General features: G+C 44.9%; 1 protein-coding gene across 6 annotated transcripts in view; it reads left to right on the forward strand.

The window, feature by feature from the left end:
• The window catches only part of raraa (retinoic acid receptor, alpha a), a 136,228-nt gene that overhangs the window by 26,461 nt on the left and 93,601 nt on the right, over nt 1-16,166 (forward strand). For 3 of the 6 annotated variants that reach the window (XM_020606214.1, XM_020606212.1, XM_020606215.1), the window contains one exon: nt 14,209-14,332. The exons of the other annotated variants lie outside the window; for them this stretch is intronic. The gene's annotated coding sequence lies outside the window, so the exon portion shown is untranslated. The remainder of the gene's footprint in view (nt 1-14,208; nt 14,333-16,166) is intronic. 6 annotated transcript variants of the gene reach the window in all.

Below are 16,166 nucleotides of genomic sequence, written 5' to 3' on the forward strand. Positions count from 1 at the left end.
CTGATGTATTATATAAAGTGATATAGGGTCTTCTTGCACTGGAAAATGTGCCACAAAAGGAAGAAGAGGAATGATGAAGGAGTTGTGCATAATATGCTCAGGATGTGGTCTTTTACTCCATTTGTGGGTGACTAAGATATAGTTGCACCATGTAGCCTCTGTTAAAGTATGAAGTTATTCTTCTACTCAGGCTCAGTTTCCCCTCTTACCATGTACAATTGCATATATTTACTGATTTTAAGGCGGCAACTTTTGTTGCTTGCCTGCAGGCACTGGGAGCCTTGCAGGAGAGAACTGGCTTATCGAATGATAAAAGAACATATTATTCCTGTAACTGCACTGAGAGTTTTGTTGTCAAGCATCTTCATTATGGCAGGGTTTGACACTCTTGTCATATTTTATCACTACATGTTTGTGTTTGTGTGTATATGCAGCACTGACATTGTCTAATTGGCTGTGCTTGCTGCCTAAAGTAAACACGTCGTCTCAGGAATTATTACTGAGAAGTGATATTGGTTAACAATTAAGTGCTTGGTTATAGCACTAACCTAATGAACCATTCCCTTCTTCATTTCAGAGTCAGACCTCTTCATGTAAGCCTGTATAGACAAATGCACTGTATGGGCTGTGATTATATATTTTGAATGGTCTCTAACTTTGAGGTGTCCGTTATGCCTAAATGGAGACAGTTGTAACCACATGACTCCTCCATCTGAGGTGTTTCCACACTGATGAATGACTAGTCATAGCAGTATTTTACCGGTGTATAGCTCTTCTTTAGTTGAAACATTTGTATTGGTGTTAATATTGGACTTTATTTGGCTGTAACCTCCAGCAGTGGTGCATTTGCAGCCATACTGTCAGCAGCTTGTAGTTTGTTTGTAGTTCTTTTTGCCAAGTCCGTTTGGTGTATGTGTCTGAAATTCTCAGTATTGACCACTGCTCTGCTTTTCTCCAATATTTGTATTTATAGCTAGTTGTGAATAAAAAGCTAACATCAGAGATGCACTGATCGATCTGCGATCGGTCTGATTGGACATGGATGGTTTTCAGCATGATTGGTCTTGACTGGTGACCAACCCATCACTCTGAGATATTTAGATTCTGTGCCGTTCGGATTTAGAGGCACGACAGTCCACGTTGCGCATGCAGACCAAAAGCGTAGCGTGTGCAGCGTGTAGCATCTCGAGTGAGGCACCCTGTACCAGGCATCTGTTACCTTTCATATTGGAAGCACACAGAGGAGGCTACAGAAACTACAGAGAAGGGGAAACTACATCCAAATCTCTGACATATAGTACATAGGGAGGGAATTGACTACTCATGAAATGCAGTACAGTGTACCCAACCTGTGGTAAAGCACAGTAAATACAAACTCCAAAACGAACTGCGTGCTCTGTAGGATTGGTGTAGCATTCTTCTTTTTTTAGTACCTGCTGCACCTCTACACATTTGGAAAAACAAAAATTGCAATTCATTTTTATTTGGAGGTTTGTTTAAAAAAAAAAAAAAAGAGAGAGAGATGGGAAATGTAAAAATTCAATACAGTGTTTTTATTACAATTAAAATTTTCAGCTCTCCTGACGATTTTGTTGCATCCATCCACTGCCTCTTACACCCAAACAATATGTGCCTGCCAGCTTCCGGTCTTTCCCAGCTCACACGCGGGGTGATCCCAAAGCCATCCTCTGGGTCTATGAGGGATTAGCAGTGGCATGTGGACAGCTGGAAGAGAAGGCAGGCCAAGAGAGCAGCCAAGCAGTGACTGTAGCCCTGAGGCTGCGCTACTACATTGGCAGTGCACTGGTTAAAATGGTGACCCACAAACCTCTAGTACACTTATATACTGATGGATTATTTGAGATAGATTGGTGTTGCTGTGCAAACCTGTGCTTCTGCTCAAGCAGTGTTGTTCTACAGAGCAACACTGCTAAGGCATTTTACATGGCAGAGCAGTGTCTAAGTTGATATATTCACATGCTGTTAGTCAGTCATGCTAATAGACTAGTGCAAGGGAGAAAACAACACAGAGAAAACTGTCTCCTGTAGTTCAAATCCCTGAATGTTTGACACAGATTGGCATGATTTTAGAAGTTGGATGGGAAAACGCCCTGGGGACTCTTCACAATAGGCAGGGTAACTGGGACTCGCTGTGAACTGGGACTGAGGTGGCTGGGTTCATCATCCAAAAGAAGGAGGGATGCATTTCCGGGAGGCCTGTAGCTGTCCCAGGAGCAGAGGTGCATGTTGGAGCTTTCCTTTTCCAACTGTGCAGATGACACATGAATAGTACTGTAGTACTTGCTTAAACTTCCTTTGTGGTACATTACTGACATCTGGAAAAGGCAGAAAGTGTCCCGTGCCCAATGTGCAGTAAACATGTGGTCAGTAAGTCAGCTGAGGTTCTGCTGATTGTGAGAAACCAGCTGAAAGAAAATGTGACACTTACACTGAGACAGAGGAGTTAGTAGTGTGCAGTGAATCCAAAAATCAACACAGAGCCCAGTACCACAGATTATTCTTGTTGACACTGTAACCTGGTGTGGGGCCTTAGTGAAGCAGTCCAAACAAGCATGGTTTTCTGCTCCAGTGAGCCAAGTGGCTCATCTTTACTTTATTAGACTGAGCGCCTGTTAATAATTTACGCTCGACTTTCCCTGGATGCTGGCTCAGCTGTGTCTGTCTATCTGTGTTCCCTGTCACCGGACGTTTAAGCCTTTTCCCGTTTTGGACTGCAAGTTATTTACCCACTTAACCTCCCACACCCCACCCAGAAATGTGGACGTGCCAGGATGAGCAGATGATGCAGTAGTGCCAGGGCTGAAGGAACAGGCAGTTCTGGCATATGTGTAATGTTTTTATTGTAATTTTTTTTGCTGCCTTGTTTTTCTCTGCCATTTCAGTGCTGTACAGTACTCAAAGATGATGATGATGTCTTCCTCGCTCCTTCCATCCCCTGGCAGAGAAGGTCTTTTCTGTTTATATTTTATTGTTGTTGCCTCTTATTTCCTTCCCTGTTCATCATCTCTAGTTGCAGCGTGGTGTCGGATGTAGATCTGTATGTACCCTGTATGTCCTTGTAAGTTGTGTTTATTTTGAACGTATTTTGTTAATCATACTGTACAGCACTTTGGTCTGTCTCGGTTGTTTCAGTGCTTTATAAATAAAGTTGGTATGGTATGGTATGGTATGGTGTGGTACCCCATGTCTTTGATTTCCTCTGCACGCCTTTGTTGTGTATATTGCATAACTATTCTCTGTTAAGTCTAGAGGTGTGCAGTACCTCAGCTTCCCCCCCCATCTTCCTCTTTTGGCAGCAGCCCAGGTCATCACTCCTTTCCTCACCCCTCATCCACCCTCCTCCTCTTTCTCCATTCTATCATCTTGAAAGTTGGAGCATTTGGTCTCTGTCTTGGTTTATTTGTGCTTTTCTTACTCTCCTCATGCTGTCATTGTTCCACTCCTTTTCTCTCACTCTACCTTTATTTCCCATCCTTTCTCTCCTCTCGCTACTCATCTCCCCCGCCCTGCCTCCTGTTCTCCTCTCTCCCAGTGGTCTCGTTAGGCATGAAGGAGGCTGTCTGCTGTATATATGTGTGTGTGTGTGTGTGTGTAAGTCTCACTTGACTGAGCATGCCACATGCACTAGCAGGGGCCCGGGCTCCATTATTACCACAAAGCTGTCACAAACAGAATATAAAGTATCCTCCTGTTGCCAAGTTGTGGGTGAGTGCAGGGCACTCTCTTAACAACAGCAGCTAACACTGTTCTGCCTCGCCTGCTATAGTGACTATACTGCTGTTGCAGTGGATGTCGAACTTAAAAGCAGAAATATATACACACATGTGACCAGCACACTCAAAATCATATACCACACACATCTGTCTCTTGTCTGTACTGACAACCCCACCTATGTGGTCCAACCTGTGGGTTGTCTGATGCCCCTCTGTCTTCCTTCCCACTGATTGAGTGAGCGAATATGTGTGCATGTGTGTGTCCACCACTGTTTTGCTAGTGTCTAGTTACAGGGATGGGTCAATGTGCAGGAATGGGCCCCTCTGTTGTCTCACTTGCAGGACTGACCCCAACAGGTCAACGTCCATTACCACATGAAGCCTAAATGTCAAGCACAGCCCCCTGCTAAAGCCATTTGTTTTCCTCTGTGGGTCAGTCAGCCTGGGCGTCTGTACACAGGCAAAGATACTCACCTGCTCTCACTTGACTGGCCAAACATCCCCCGCAACGAGGAAGCATTTCTTATTTTCATAGCTAATTTCCTGATATATAAATAAAATGAGTAGCAACAGGGGATCTTTATGTTGCTGTTGCTCTTCCTGAACACACAGATTGCATTTATCTGTGCTAGTGACTGACTGATGGCTTGAATGGATCCAGCTGTTGGCCAACAGTTGTTTATTTTAAGCTTATCTGTGAATGGACTGATGGACTGTTGGTGTTAATGATGCACACAAAATCAGTGGAGAGGCTGTGCGCCGATAAAAGTGAAAGAAGCGTCAAAAAGAAAAAGAGACGGCCTCTCCATTGCTCATTCCTTTTTGCAATCTTTGTCTATTGGCCATTTTGTTACAAAGTCACATCACAAGAACTGTGCATTCGCTATTCAAACATTTGTCATGTTGGAGGAGATTAAGCATGGAAAGCTGAATGGCACCTCATTTGTTCCCAGTCACCTCTTCAGTTCTTTTGCCACCAGTCAACGTGGAAAAGCATTTTTCCTCCTGTGTTAAACAACCTCAATCTCTGTATCCAGTGATGAGCCCCAGCAGCCATTAACAGAAAGCACACTGGCCAGCTCCATCACTTATTCCTCACATTGCTGAGCAACAGCCATCCATTTTAATAGATCGCAGACAGCGAGACCCTGCATTTGGGAGTGTGTGGTGCGAAAGCTGTTATGAAAGCTACGGTGAATGTACATACACACACATGCACATGCTCATATATAAACACATGACTTGTTTACAGGAAGCTGTCAGCCATGTGTCCATATGATAAATAAACGGGGAAGCATCCCCTCTTTAATGACGGCGTTCATGGGCCTGCACGCCGAATATTGACGGAAAGATTGAAAGCATTCTCAAGGGCCTTTCCATCATGACATATAGCTCTCGCTCAGTATTTTTTTCCTCTTCTGCCCTTCATTTTTACCTCCCCTTGCCGCCAGTTCTTTTTTTGTTTGTTTGTTTGTCATAGACAGCGGCTTGTGCAGACATTTGTAGATGTGAAAGACACTGCACATTTATCAAGGGGCCTGCCAATAGGGAAAACATCAGAAGTATGAATGAAAATAGAGTGATAATAAATACAGAGAGACGCACATAACAATGAGAAAAACTGAGTTCCCTTGGGGATAGCAGAGGGCATCCATAAAGCATGGTGCCAACAGGGAACAGGTTGTTTTTTTTTAGTGTTCACAAACCTGAGGCGCAGTAGCTCGTCATCGGCTGGCAGCGGCGACTCAGGATGCCGCAGCAACAATGCCACCTGCTTCAGCAGTCTGCCCATGCAGCACAGTAGATGGTGTGCTCCTCACTTTGATAAATGTTTCATTGTTTATGCTGTTCTGCGCTGCCTTTCTTTATCCTACATGCACACTAGTGAGTGTGTTCAGATAGTGGCAGCCTTTTTACCAAGCGCTGTTTTAGTGTTAGTCAAGCGTTTGATGTGTGTCTCAGTTGTTGTTCCTTCGACTCCCTGGGCCGAGATCACAGGCAGCGTTTATTAATCAGCAGGCTCAGGCTCACAGCTGAGGGAGCACTACCAGCAGGTCCTCTGCATGACTTTCATTTTTATTATTTCCATTTAAAATCTGTATGCTCTCCCCCTTTTTAATATTAACAATGGACCTCCTTTACTGTACTAATCTAAATGTAACAGCACTCAACCTAAGGCAAAGAAATGAGTTGAGCGTTCTGCATCAGAAGTGGGGGTCAGAGTGTTATCTGTGCTCCACAGTGACACGGGGTTAATTGATGTGTGCTGGTGTCACTGTGCTGACTGCTTGCTTTCTTTTTTTTGCCTTTTGGCTATTTAAAGCCACTGTTTAACCCCATTATTTGATTAGATGTATGTATGGCGGGTTTGGGAGTATTTATGTGTATGTGTGTGTATGTGTGTGTGAGACTTAGGGCAGAGACACACCAAGCCGATCGTTGGCCGGTGGCGAGCATCTGTTGGGGCACTTCTTCCCTGTGTGTCCTGCACCATTGGCACCAGTCGGCTTATGTCTGTGGCTTTTTGGCTGATTTGACATGTTGAATCGGCGTCAGCCTGTTGGGCCTTGTCGGTGACAGAGACCACTCTGATTGGCTGTTCATCTTAGCGGAATTCGTGCACGAGAAGAGAACAGTTTGGGAAAGCACCTTCAGCCTGTCTGTCGTATCCATTATTCCACCAATTGAATGCGGTTTCTCCTTGTTTTTTGCTTCCACAGCCTCCTTTCTTCTTCTACAACTGAAAGACCAAGGGCAGAGAACGCCAGTGCCATACTCAGCTTCTTATCAGACACATTCTTGATTAGAAGCAGCTATAAGCAGTAGCTGTGGTGAAGGAGAGCTGCTTTGTTTACAGATTTATTTCCGCTGTCCAGCTCTTCTTCTTTCCCCTTCTAAGTGGAGAATCAGATACCGCCACCTGGGGGTAGCAGAAGTTATTTCTCTCACACAGGTGCAGAACATACGTGCTAGTCGTTGGCTGTAGTCTCTGTGCTGTGTTCAAGTGTCACTTTTTCAACACGGCTGGCCCAGACAAAGGCGACGTGAGGCGACGCAGCAGTCAGCCTTCGTCACTGCTAGTTTCTTTCACATCAGCTTGGTTTGCCTCTGCCCTTAGTTTCCTCAAAAAAGATGTAAAGCTCTATTTTCACTAAGGGGGATGGGGGTTGACAGCATTGTAGCGCACCCCCCCACCCTCCATCCTTCTATCAAAGACCCCCTCCTCACCCACCATCCTCTGCTGCTGATAAATGTGGTTTTCTTACAGGAAGGAGGGGGTAGGTTGAGAGGAGACTCTTTTAATGTAGCTTGTGTGTGTGTGTGTGTGTGTGCAGCTTGCTAATGCTGCTACAGTGAGGCAGACTTGGAGGCAGGCCCGCAACCTCGACCCCAGCATCATTTGTTTGGACGAGGGGCCGTCAGCGCCTGTCGCACGGCCCATGATGAAGTGTCAGTTGGTAATTGTCCCCGCGAAGCATCCACATCTCAGGGGGTGATGGGGGAAGGAGGGAGGGTGGGGAAGGCAAGGAGCTGACACAGAGAGAAATGACACCATGGGCTCCTCCTGTTTCTGTCTCTCTCCCTCTGTCCTTTTCTTGATTTTTTTTTTCTCCAGTCTTCCTATAGCTGCATCTCATATTAAGGTCTGCTGTGTGCCTTGGTTGGACCAGTGGCTCCCATGGAGCCTCAGCTGGGGCCCAATGGCAACATAATGTGTGTTTGTGCATCTACAGCACATTTGTGTGTGTATAAAGTTCCTCAGAGCAGCACAGTATGCCTCTGCCTCTGTGTATGCACATTATCCTGAGAGTGTATGTTTAAACCTTGAGTACTTTCCTTCCTCCGCTATCCATCTACCACTCCACCTCCTCATTCAGTCCTCCATATTTTCTATTTAATGCTGCCCACAATCCAGTTAGCTTTTGTGCCTTGTACCTTAAATGGGCTATTTATTTTGGTAAGAGTCCTCTTGAAACCTCTTTGGTCAAAACACTGGCTGCCTGGCCATCTCTGATCATCTCTTAAATACATATTTTTTTTAGCCCTAGTCATTTTGGTAATTAGATTTAGCACTGTGCTTGTATTGACCAAACAATGTCTCTATGTAATGAAAGGCTTTTACAGAATGCACACCAGCTATTTATAGTGGGATCCATAATGTGTTGCTGTATGGATGGGGGTCCTAATGTATCGCCCAGTGTTCTGTGCATTAATTGCCAGCAAATGTATGAAGTCAGAGCCCAGTATAAGTAGCTCCGTGATGGAGGCGTAAGGAGCCAAATGGACAGATAAGAGTGGAGAAAAGAGAGATGGAGTAGAATTAGAGATTAAAGAACTGACAACGGATCAAATGAAGCAGGGCGAAAGAGGGAGAAATGTGAAAAATAGCATGCAGAAGAGATAATCCAACACGGGGAAGAAAAATGGAAAATGAATACTAAAAAGTGGGCAGGGCAGGAAATGGAGAGAAGCAAAGCAGCAGAGAGAGATGAGGACATGAAGGAGACCACCTTGAAACACAAGTCCTATATTTCCAGTTTCCTTATTCCTCCATAACACTCACAACCTCCCTAGCTCCCATCACTTTCTCCAAGGATGATGAGATGAAAGTTGTAATGCATGCTAGACCAGCAATATGATTCTTTATAGATGGGATGGAAAGATTTTATTAAAGACATAAGACTAGGAAGCATGAATGAAAGGAAGACAGAAGGGAGTAAGAATGACAGATGAGGAAGATTCAAAAATGATGTAAAATAACAGACCAGAAGAGGGAGACACCACTGTTTTGGCATGTTGCTCCCTTTGACACCCTGAGGACAGCAGGTGAATTAGGAGGAGGCAGATGGGAGGCCTCCAAGTCCTCGTCCTACTGTCTGTCTGCTGGTTGGCTGCAGGTGGAACACAGCCTGCCACTCCTGCTGTCTAAATGAGGACCCCCTCTCTCCTCTCTCTCTCTTTCACATACACACTGTCTCTCTCTTCCTCTTTAATGGAGCACTGGCCTGGGGCACTGAACCAGCCCCTCTGGAGTGACACACACACACACACACACACACACACACAGCATGTACACACCCTGATCACACATTTCCTACACTCCTGGATGCTCTTGCACAGGCTGATAAATATGCAACCACTCCGACATTAAAAAGAGAGACGCAAGGGAAACCACAGCCCCCCAAATTATGCCCCAGTCTCTGAGATGATGAATCTGGTTGGTGATTAGTTATTGGAGGAGGGAGATGCACTACTTAGGCCCTTTAATGGGCCATAATTTGGAAGATAACTGTATTGTCCTATTTCTCTTGACATGTAAATCTAATCAGACCCTGCTGGTTAGCACTGTGGTCCAAGAAGAGGGAGCCTGGGAGGGATGAAGGGCTGCTAGAGGAGAAGGATTGGCCCACAGTGGGGCATTCAACCCTATGGACCACGCCTAAGCAATTAGAAGACAAGAGCCAGGCACACACATCACTTCCTGCATTCCTGTTTTGTTTTTGTTTTTTTTTGCTTCACTGATGATCAGTGCCTTAAAATCAGTATCCGAATAACACAACAGATGCATACAGAGTCACTTCCCTATGTCCACATATATACAAACTAGTGAGCCACCCTAAGGCCTCTCCTCCACTCATTACCTCAGCTGAGATGCTCAGTTTGATTAACACTTCTCTTTCATTCTCTTCATTAGCAGAGGAAAGCCACTGCACCAACCACGGCTCATAAAAACAGCATGAATTAGAATCCACTTATTCCATAGCCTGCCACTAATTCCACATAATGCTGGTTAGTGGTGGAGTGTAATAGGAAAAAGGTGTTTCTAATTGTTTCTTTGGATGATGCAGCATGTGCGGCAGCAGCAGCTGTTTTCCTACAGCAAACCTGGCCACTCAAACAGTATGAACAAAAGGCCAGGGCAGGCGCTGGCGAGCCCGCACGACTCCGCTCGATAGAGCTCACGAGCAATTAATGTGTGTAGATGAGCCAATTTCCTCTGGCAGAGTGTCCTCTGGAGCAGAGGAGCCGGGCCCCAGTCAATGAGAACCACCTGGTGCTGAGGGAAGTGATTAGGGCTGGCACCACAGTGAGCAAAGAGCTGTTTTGGTAAGGAATATGGAGATGTGGGGTGGGAGAGGGTGGGTCGCCTGAGATTGGTTTATTGGAGAAATATTGACGGTAGGTATTTTTGTCAGAGTGAGATCTGAGGCGTAGTGTTGTTTTGCTGGTGGTCAGTTATAGGGAATTATTTTGGTTACAGCACATTTTGGGTTTTGACGCTGGAGCGGGTTGCCGAGCTGGTTGGAGCGTTGACACATGCCACAACAGTGGGGTTGTGGGTTGAGCTTCCACACAGACTACACACATACCAGCTTAGAAGTCAAAATAGTTCAGAGTGGCTAACCATGGAGAAGATGAACACTTTGTCTGCACTGATTGGAATTTTATTGCAACCACAAAAATTTGTCAGAGGGAATGGTGAGCACATCTGCACAGTGAGGTTCAGCTGCAGTAGGACTCAGCAACAACTCTCAGGATAAAAAAAGCCCCATTACATTGCATTCATTGTGCTTTGCCTTTCACCATGGTATTACATAAAAACAGCCATTACAATCATCACATTGAATGTCTTAATGTATATGTGTTTGGCCTCGTTATGTGATCTTAAACTTTAATTTTCCATGTGAACGACTCCAGAGCGAAAGCCCCATTTGTGAAAATTTGCTCCAGAGGACCTCCGTCTAATACAAAATGCCTTGTTTGTTCCAACAGTCATGATTGTAGAACAGCTCTAATCAGAAACTGTTCATTCCAAATAGGATGCCTTACCTTAAATGAAAGGATAATTTCTGTTTATTACGACAACTACAGTTTTGATAGTGTTGACCATCCTTCCTGTCTGTTATGATGACATGGGGGAGGACACAAGCAGCCCGACGCCAGTGGTTGTGGTTGTAGGACAATATGGATATTCATTTTACCATTTGTCTTTCTTTTCTCTTTTGAATAAATTTGAACAGCCTAGAGGTTTTTTTAATCCAAAAGATCAAGTTACTGTTTATGTTTCTGATTTTTTTTTTATTGATGTGGCGGCATTCTTAGAAATGAACTTGATGAGTACGCTGTTGTTGTTATTGCCATAGAAATGGCAGTCAGAACTATAAATGCAATAACCAGGTTGTAATAAAACAGAATTATCAGTTAAATTAAATAAAAAATACTTTATGGGCTACTCATTTTCTTAGAGACAACCCTCTGGAGCTCTGCCTCTGAGCCGCTGCACCATTCATCTGCAGGCTCATTCACTGTGTTCATTTAATTTATTTGACCTTTTAATTTAACCAGGCATGTCAGATTCTTCTCTGCTACCTAGACTGATCACACTGTGCTCACCCTGTGTGTATGTGTGTATGTGTTGTGGTCATAAGGCTTGGTATTCAGTTGCACTGTCTGTGTTTGTGTGTGTGTGTGTGTTTGCACCTTCCCCCAGAGGTTATCACAGCTGAGCGAGTGCTGGCTCGCGGATCAGTAGCGGTGATCACATTTCATGATGGAAATGCATACCACAGAGGGTTGTGTGCCTTTATGTGTTTGTGTCTATACAAAGGCAGGTAGGTCCAGGAGGTCGTGATGGTCCTGGCTGAGTCTCTGGCTAGAATTATTCTCTGTCTTTTCTTGTTTGGCTCTTCATTCTGCATCCATATCCTTTATGCTTCCTTCTCATTGATTTTGCATCTTGTTGCTCATTTCCCCATCCACTTGTTCTTCCTTGTCATTAGCCATTCTCTTTAGGAGAATGTATAGTCCAGTCCCTATTCCTTCACTATGGCCTACTTGTCCTCTGCTCTCCTCCTCCCTGCTTCCTTTCTCTCTTTTTGTCTGCTTCCCTTTCAGTCTCTCTTCATCTCTCCCCAGTCTAGATCTTGGCATTTAGGCCTCTAAATGAGCTGGTGTCACTTGAACACTTCACAAAGCAGGAACAGCAGATAATCCCGTCATTGTGTTCGGCGTCCTGCACTTGGAAGGAGTGGGCAGCACTGCTCTGTGTGTGTGTGTGTATATGAAACATGTTGCTAATATATGAATGTGGATAGCACATTTATTTGTATTTGCTTGTGTGTGTTCATTTCAAAATGGCACCTTTGCTGTATTTACTGTATAGAACGTCACCATATTAACTGAGAGTCTGCTCATTTAAACCAACATCCATTCTCTTACAGGTCTTTTGTTGGAACCGTTAAAGTGATGTGTTTCACATTTTCATCTGCAGAAGTGGGTTTGTTTGTTTTATAACTGAAGAGAAGCTGTTCATTAGTGTGAAGAGTGCGAGCCATAAGAACTAAAGAGAGATAGAGAACAACAACCACAGAAAGTCTCTGCCCAGAGTTTTTAAAAACCAAAATGTTACAACTCACATTGGGAACTATTTCACTTCATTGTTTATGTGATATATTACAATAGCAACTCCCAGCTTCAGATTATAATATATTTACAGTATGTACAGTACCCTTGGAGACTGTCTTGCAAATAACATACTAAAATAATTTGTGGCTATGAAAGCGAACCTGGCACCCGCAGCTCCAACCTGTCTTAAACTGTCCTGGCCCATCTCCTCTTTCCTTCAGCTGACACACCCCCATTCCCAAGAAGTGCACTGAAGCAACAGCTTGCTCCTTTTCCAAAATGTGTTTGACAGACACTTCACCTCTCCACTAACAAATCCCAATGCACACACTGACACACGCGCACACACACACACACACACACACAGGAATACTTTGGAATAAATCCACAGCTGGCGCCAATGTGCTGCAGAGGTACTGATCAATCAGGGTGACGCTGTGTGGTCTCCATTTTTTGATGCAGCGCATAGTTTTAATGTTTTAATCTTCACCTTTCAAACAAGGCAGTGGAGGAGAGAGAGAGAGAGAGAGGGAGGCAGAAAGACAGACATGGAGTTGGTGTATTTGCGACTCAATCTTTCAGTGAGTTTGCTTTTTCAGGAGAGGCACAGGAGGAAAGAGGGTGTGAGTGAGAGAGAAAGATGGAGGAAAGAAATAGTCTGAGTTCTCAAGTTACTAACGGAAAAAGGACCAACTGCAGGATGCCCTACAGGCATCTAACTCGGCTAACACAAACACACAAAGAAAATGATGGAAAAAAACTGAAATTTGAAACAGTGGCAGCACATACAGTAAGAGACAGTGAGCCTGTGCACAAACACACACAGACATGTACACCCAGCCGTGTGTGTGTGTGTGTGTGTGTGTGTGTACATGTCTTTGTTCTGTCTGGCTGTCCTCTTGGCACGTAAATCATAATGGATCTCATTATCCAGCTGGGTTGGCTTGGTGGGGCCTGTCTGGCGGGAGATGATAGCTGGATGGCTGAGGGGCTGCCACAGCACACACACACACACACATACACACACACACACACATACACACACACACACACATACACACACACACACACAGACACACACACACACAGCCTTATCCATGCATGCATGTTATTTAGCTGGCATATCTAGTCTGGAAGCCTATACATTTCATTCTTTCTCATAGAACATCAACAGAAGGACAGACAACTACCCACACACACATGCATGAGCCCATTCAGACACAATGGACATTAGCGGCTCAGCTTGCCATCAGACAGCAGGCGAAGTAATGCAGAGCAGAGGGAGGGAAGGATGAAAAATGGACCTCATCCTCTTACTCCCTCTCGCTTGTCATCTTGCCCCTCTCCTCCTCCCCCTCTCTCTCTCTCTCTTCCTTCCTCCCCATCTCCTATCTGTCACTTGTTTGGAGGACAGATGTCGGTTTGTTCCCTTGAGGTGAGCGGGGCTTGTGCTGCCATCTTTTTCCTCCTTATCACAGGGCAGTCTCCACACAGGATGCAAGCGAGTCATGAATCACATGTACAGGCTGTGGAGAACGCATCGGTTGCAAGTTAAAAAAAAAAGTTGTTTTGTGAATCTTGCACACAAACACGCGCACGCACTCAGTGGAGCCATTCGGCATCCGTGCAAGCGCTGGCTCTTTTGTTGTGAATACAGACGGAGCAGTTGGTTGCTCATAGCATGGTTAGGGCCGACACCATTTGTCTGGACATGACCATTACCCAAACCAATTGTGTACAGGCGACTCGCCAATAAACTAATGTTTTTCCTGTCAAGCCTACCCCTCCCCTTGCAAACACACACAAGTAGAAGGAGAAGGTGGTGTGGGGGGTGGATAGATGGAGAGGAAGAGTAGAGGGCCTGGGGCAGAACCCCCCACCCCACCCCACCTTGCTGACTGACTGATACAGCTAATAAACTTTCATTTAAGCTAATGTTTCCCTTTTTCCTGTTTCCTCTCCCTTTCCTTGCCCTTCTCGCTCTGCTCTCTATTTTTACACCGCTCATTTCCACTCTCCTCCTCGCTCCATCTCTCTCTCGCTCTCTATTTCTCTGTCTGTGCACCAGAGGAAGGACTCATCCGAGCAATCGATTGCGGGCAGTCCACCAGCCCGGAAGCCCAGTTGGCCAAACAGCGCACCACTCAATCAGTCTGAACAGCAACACACAGGGCTGTTGGTGCCCAACAGAGGTACTAATACAGCATACAGCAGTAGATCCTGACCTGAACTCATGTTACAAATCATACACACTACCTGCAACAGCAATAAATGTGATACAACAACGATACATCAATGACGCAAAGTCATCTTTAAAATAGCACAGACAGGGCTGGAGTATTTTGGCTTACGTCTCCTCACCACTGCAAACCCTTTTATCCCTGAGTAGTCTATGTTCTGTGCTAATTAAACTTTCAGACAAAGCAAATGCTGTTTCTTCTCTCTCTTTATATATAGTGGCTGAATGGGCTTTGTCTGAGACCACAGTTGGCTCAGTCTGTACAAGTGTGGTTTTGCCTGTGCTGGTTACCGTGTCAGTATGTGTTGACAGTGGACACGCTTTGTGGAGGCACACTACTTGCGATTGCTGGTTTCACTGGTTTGGTTTAGGGGTGTGTGCAGATAAAATCCGTTATATATCCAATCTGTGCCACCCCTCGGCCCCACCAATGTAGCCAGGAAAGGATTTAATATTTTAGCATGACTGTTTTACTTACATTATCAGTTATCAAAATTGATATTGATTATTTTTGTTAAACAAGCATTCCATCTATAGTTCTATATTATGCTTGAGCCTTGTAAAACTGATCTTCACTTAATATTGTACTATTTTTTATAGACACAGTTCAATGGTTTTATCTGTGGCAATACTACTAATCTCAAACATTTTAAAGTTTAACACTGTTGTCAAAAAGGGGGCTTTAACAAAATTAACATTGATTTAGCAGCCCAATCTGATAATTGGCGCTACAGTATCTAAACAAAAACTGCAACATCCTGAGCTTCACTAATTGAAATTATCTCCTCATGTGCACAAATCTGGACCCATTAAGACAGATTAGGCCCCAGCAAACAGTAAACTGCAGCAAATCAGGGTCATCAGATGGTGTTGCCAGTAACAGGAGAGACCCTGTTGCACGTGCTCTCTCAGCAAAAGGACAAAGTACAAAGGACAGAGTCTGTGTGGTTGTTACAGCATCTGGCTCAGTCCTGTCAGGGCCCTTTGCTAGCTTTTGATATGTGAATGGGGAGGGTTTGATCTGTTGAGCGCAGAGTAGCCTGGAGTAGAATTGTTTTGTTTCCTTCCTTTACCTGCTGACCTACAGGTGAACACTCACCCCCGTCGCTCCATACACTGTACTCTGTTTCTCTCTCTGTCTCTGAAATGCTTTTTGACGCTTCAAGTGAGCAAAGAAAAGTGTCACTTTTGCTTACAAAAGATGAGGTGAGAGCAGGGGAAAGAAATCTCCTGAGTGTGAGTTAATGTTCAGCTGAACTGGATCCCTGCGATATGAGCAGACTTCCAATCACCTCGCTGCTCAAATCCATATAGGTGCTGTGTGCTCATCCATCCAAAGGAGCAGGGCCCTATACGCTCTGTCATTGGAGGTATGCCACAGTAGGCGAGGCAGATAGTCTTAGTATTTTTTAATAAGACAGGCAATAACAATAAATCCTGCAGGCTAATCATCCACTCGCCACTCTTCTTCTCTCCCCCTGTAACCCAGAGTGATGCAGCATTACCATGCTGCCGCCTTCAATTACACCATTCATCATGCGTCTTATCTGGCCGCCGGTTTGATTGAGTGTGCAATGGGAGGCATTGCAGAACCCCGCATTCTCTACACCGATGTGTGTGTTGGGGGTGTTGAAGGGAAGGGAGGGGGCATTGCAGGCATGTGGCATCGGGATGTATTGGGGTGTGTGAGTGCATGAAGAGAGGCTGAAATGCAGAGAGAGTGAGGGACTGTGTGTGTGTGTGTGTGTGTTCCATATCTACAGGAGCGTATAAATCAAAACAGATGA

Source organism: Monopterus albus, unplaced genomic scaffold, assembly GCF_001952655.1.
Source record: "Monopterus albus unplaced genomic scaffold, M_albus_1.0 scaffold76.1, whole genome shotgun sequence".
Classification (NCBI taxonomy): domain Eukaryota; kingdom Metazoa; phylum Chordata; class Actinopteri; order Synbranchiformes; family Synbranchidae; genus Monopterus; species Monopterus albus.